The sequence below is a fragment of the Poromitra crassiceps genome (assembly GCF_964638095.1).
Source record: "Poromitra crassiceps genome assembly, chromosome: 6".
Taxonomy (NCBI): Eukaryota; Metazoa; Chordata; class Actinopteri; order Beryciformes; family Melamphaidae; genus Poromitra; species Poromitra crassiceps.
In genome coordinates, this window is record NC_139627.1 from 1,356,809 (window position 1) to 1,362,440 (window position 5,632).

The following is a 5,632-nucleotide window of genomic DNA, read 5'->3' on the forward strand; positions in this document are numbered from 1 at the left end:
CAGCAGTCAGATGCCTGGGGCTCCCGCCTCTCATCTTGCACACACAACACAACACACATCTGCACCCATGGGACTTGTAGTCTTTTACATCAAAGCTATTACATCACAACCCTAGCTAGCAAGCAACCTACAGTACACGCTGAAAATGGCAGGTTTTGACAAAGATCTGGATTGTGCAATAAAGCAGGCCTGCTTGGTACTTTCAGAGGATGGTTGTAAAGATAACAGAGCCTTTTCCCCACTATACCAGAGTGAGAGTTAGAGGAGCCAGTAGGGGTGTTTCCTTCACTAGACCCGTGCTGCACACCAGCTGTAGGGCAGATGCTCATAGATGATCAGCGATCGACGATCGGTGGCAAAAAACACGATGGATTGGGTGCACCCCTAGCAGCCAGACTCTCTCCTGCAGTGGTACGGCGTGAAAGGAGATAGTCTGGTAAGCTAGAAGTGAGGGGAAATATGTATTTTTTATTTTGTCGTGAGCTATCCCTAAAGTCTATGTCAAATCTGTCAATATCTAACATAGAGACAATTCATTACAGCCAATATGAGCTCTGCATTTGTTATACGATATTCAATATATTCTATTTGTTCTATTTAATTTGTCTTATTCTTTGCTGCTGACACAATTTCCCCAGTACTGTTTCATCTAACCTAACACAGTCTTGCTACTGTAGCAGCAGAGCCTCTGGGACTGGAACTGGGTTAGTAGGCTAGTAGGCTAATGTGTGGTTCCTGGATGGGATGTGTCTATTTCCTGGCTGGTAACAAGCAGCTGTTGACTCAACTTGACTGGTATGTTTCTATTTGCATGCTGCTGTTTTGTGTGGATGTTGGTTGGGACTCGGGAGGTGTCTATTTCTTGTCAAGTCAAGTCAAGTCAAGTTTATTTGTATAGCCCTAATTCACAAGCATGTCCCAGAGGGCTTCACAGAAAATATGTCTAGCTAATTCTAGCTGACACAACAGTAGCAAATTACAGTAGTAATGATAACACATTGAACAATTGACAGAGAAATATAGAAAGTATAGAAATATAGGATAGAGTGGAGGAGAGAGCAGGAGAAGAGAGGGAGAGCAGGGGGAATGTGAGAGAGGAGAGAGCAGGGAAGTGATGAGGTGGGGAGGGAATGGGAAATGTTGGGGAGTAGAGGAGGTGGGGAAGGAGCAGGGGAGGGGGGAAAGAGGAGAGAGCAGGAGAGCTGAGGGGGGAGGGAGAGTGGGGGATGTGGGGGAGGAGAGAGCAGGGAGAGGGAGGAGGTGGGGAGGGAATGGGAAATGTGGGGGAGGAGAGAGCAGTGAAGGAGAGGTGGGGAAGGAGCAGGGGAAGGGGGAATGAAAGAGAATGGGTGCCATGCTTTAAAATAGAATGGATGCCATGCTTTAGAATAGTGGGGGGGGGGAGTTCGGGAAGGGGAGGAGGTGGGGAGGGAGAGCAGGGGGAGTATGAGAGAGTATATGGAGAGAACAGGGAAAGGAGGGCTAGCTGACACAACAGTAGCAAATTACAGTAGTAATAATAACACATTGAACAATCATATGATAGAGAAATATAGAAAAAAAATGAAATATAGGATAGAATGGGTGCCACGCTTTAGGGTAGAATCGGTGCCATGCTTTAGAATAGTGGCGGAATAGTGGGAGAGGATAGAATGGGTACCATGCTTTGGGGTACAATGGGTGCCATGCTTTAGAATAGTGGGGGAATAGTGGGGGAGGAGAGATCAGGAAAGGGAGGAGGTGGGGAGGGTGCAGGGGAGGGAGAGCAGGGGGAATGTGAGAGAGGAGAGAGCAGGAAGTGGCAGGGAATGGGGAATGTTGGGGAGGAGAGGAGGTGGGCAAGGAGCAGGGGAAGGGGGAAAGAGGAGAAAGCAGGAGAAGGGAGGGGGAGAGTGCGGGGGGATGTGGGGGAGGAGAGAACAGGGAGGGAGAGGTGGGGAAGGAGCAGGGGAAGGGGGAAAGAGAAAGAGAATGGGTGCCATGCTTTAGAATAGAATGGGTGCCATGCTTTAGAACAGTGGGGGGGGGGAGTCAACACAGACTTGGTAGCGCAGGTTAATGTCTGACTATGCTGTACTACTCCTGCTGTGTGTGTGTGTGTGTGCAGTGTTTCCCCTACCATTCTACAGGCCTGCCGGGCCCGTCAGGCCAACAGCGCCCCCGCCAGGCCAGAAAACAAATTGCAAAACAAATTGCAAAAAAATATATATATATGTTTTTTGACAGTGAACAGTAATAGAAGGTGCCAAATCATTCAAAACAATAAGCATTTTGCTTTTAGGAGCATTGTGCCAGCGTGCAGCGCTGTTCCAAAACGTGTCAACGTGTGTCGTTGCCTGGGAAACGCACATCCCATAATACAACTGTTCGCATTGCATCCCATAATAGTATGATGATACTTGGGATGCCATTGCGAACATAGATGCGAACAGGTTAGCTAAAAGTTTAGAGTCGCCAGCGAGGGCCCCCACCGTTGCGGTTGGGGTACGTTTCGAAATCCCTCCAGGCCTGAAATTTTTTCTAGGGGAAACACTGGTGTGTGTGTGTGTGTGTGTGTGTGTGTGTGTGTGTGTGTGTGTGTGTGTGTGTGTGTGTGTGTGTGTGTGCGTGCGTGTGCGTGTGCGTGTGTGTGTGTGTGTGTGTGTGTGTGTGTGTGTGTGTGAGAGAGAGAGAGTGTGTGTGCGTGTGTGTGTCCAGAGCATACAGAGCCAGGTTAAACCACACTGACCCAGTGGGAACAGAACAGATACAAGCCCATTCATCTTCTGACACACACACACACACACACACACACACACACACACACACACACACACACACACACACACACACACACACACAGAATGGAGATTCTATTCTGGCCTGATCCACATCTATGCAGAAACAGTGCTCAAATTATCATGCATCTATGTATCTATATATATATCTATCTATCTATCTATCTATGTATGTATGTATGTATGTATGTATGTATGTATGTATGTATGTATGTATCTATCTATCTATCTATCTATCTATCTATCTATCTATCTATCTATCTATTTATCTATCTATCTATCTATCTATCTATCTATCTATATATCTATCTATCTATCTATTATCTATCTATCTATCTATTATCTATCTATCTATTAGGGGTGGGGGGGAAAATCGATTCACTTAACACGTTGACTGCCACTGACGTATATATACGTCAAAAAAAATCCAGCGGTTCACTGCCATTGACGTATTTTTTTTTTTTTGACGGTGCTACGTGGATCAATGCCCCCCGCGTCTCCTATGGAGATATTGGAAGTATTGAATGTGTATAATCTATTTTACCGACCAGCTAGGTGGCGACGGTCCTCTCCCGACAGAGATAAAGTCAACCAAAAGCAGCCGCCTCCCGCGGCTGCTTCCTCCATTCTCAAGGAAATGGCTTGGCGATTTTACAGTCAGAAACGAACGAGCCTCATTCTCATACTGTAGGCGGGGACGCTTTCGCGCTGCTGCGGTGGGGGGTTCCAGAAATGGACTGTGTGGGCAGCATAAAGCCTAGAGTCGCACGGGGCTTCATCGGGGCTCTCAAACCCAAGAGACGAGTGAGACCTATCCACACTCGCTGCCAGGGAGGGAGGCTGCTCAAACTCGCTGCCAGGGAGGGAGGCTGCTCGAACTCCCAGCAGCAGAGCTCTCGCTTGTGACAAACGCAGGCTGAAAGCCACTAGACACGCCCACGGAGGGAGGAGTTGAAGGAGAGGGCGTTCGGAACTATATTGTTTGGATGTCTGATCTCTCACTGATGCCAAAAATAAATGGTTAAAGTGACTGTTCTGCCTGTTTGATTGAATTTCACAAAACTGCGATTATCTCAGCTTCCTGTCTCAGACGCTAAAACCATGCTGTACTCAACGGCTAATATCTACATAACTACTAACTCTACAAACTAACTCTTTTAGACAGAGAAAGCACACATTCTATTAGTACTTTTGTGAACTTTGTGTTGACAAACTCCAAGCAGAAAAGAATCCTCGGCTCTTGTAAAATGAGCCAGAATCCTCAAAAAAACGGCTTGGCAAAAGCTACCTACAGCAACAAAAAAAACGGCTGGCAGTCAATGTGTTAAGTATCGCGATTTTTAATGTCACGATTTTTTGAATCAATCTTTTATTCCAGAATCGATAATTGCAAAAAAAAGAAAAAAAAGAAAAAAAAAATTGGGTGCCTGCAGTCAGGCCACTCACTGAACAGCAGGCCAGGCGCCGCCTACTGGTTTACTAGGGGTGTCACGATACACTCAGTTCACGATACGATACGTATCACGATACTGGGTTCACGATAACGATACGATACGATACGATTTTAACAATATTTTTTTAAACTTGAATAATGACAATATATGACTGGAAAAGTAGTATTTTATTTGAAATGCACAAATACAAAACATGCTGTTGTGGGAAATTGTTATTACAATAACAACTAGAAAAAACATGAGATTGGAGATAAGGCTTATCTTGAAATAGAATGAGTTACACCGTCACTTAGATTTACTTTGAACTAAAAGGTTTCTCAGCAGTATAAATTCTCATTATGCATCTTCAGTTTTTCTTCAAACTCAAACAACAAGACTTTTCTTAATCTATTTTTTATGCATCTTCAGTTTTTCCTGTCAAGTAAACAGTTTTGCCAGAAACTCAATTGAATGGTTTCTCTCCTGTATAACTTCTCATGTGTCTCTTCAGAGACTTGTTCAACTGAACTACTTTCCACACATTGAACTTCAACAAACAAAGACGTTTCTTAGTCTATTTTTTGGGGGGGGGGGAAAAAAAAAAATTTTTTTTTTTTTTTTTTTTTGCGATATGAGATTTAATCTCAACGATACATATCGTGCCGTTTTACTATCGCTAAATTTCGTGGGACGATATATTGTGACACCCCTATGGTTTACTAGTGGTTTTATTACTTTATTAGTTAGTCTGAAGTAATAATTACACTTCAGGGTTAAAGTGGGTGCATCTCATTGTAAAATTGGACTTGGCCCAAATTGGGCTTCAAACGGACAAATTTCACGCGCGTCTGCCCATATCGGCCTGGCCTGCTTGGTATCTAATGCCCGGCCTGAATTATGATCCCAGTCCGCCCCTGTTTTTAACTATATCGCCCAGCCCTACTCATGATATAATATACATCTCTAGTGTATGATTCAACTTTTCCCATGTTCTAATCTAGTGTAAAAAGCAAACAAACTGAAAAAAGAAAAGAAAAAAAGAAACAAAAATCGCAATAAATCGTAATATCGAATCGCAATAATCGTAGAATCGCAATACTTAAGAATCGCAATATATATCGAATCGGCACCCAAGTATCGTGATAGTATCGAATCGGGAGATAAGTGAATCGCCACAGCCCTACTATCTATCTATTTATCTATCTATGTATCTATCTATCTATATATCTATGTATCGATCTATCTATCTATCTATCTATCTATCTATCTATCTTATCTATCTATCTATCTATCTATCTATGTTTTTCGCATCAGTCAAAAGTCTTTTGCGAGCTGTTTGACCGTCTGTGTTTTCAGATGATGGATGAAAAAACACACACACAAAGACCTTTACAGTGTAGCTCTAGAATGTGAACGCATAGA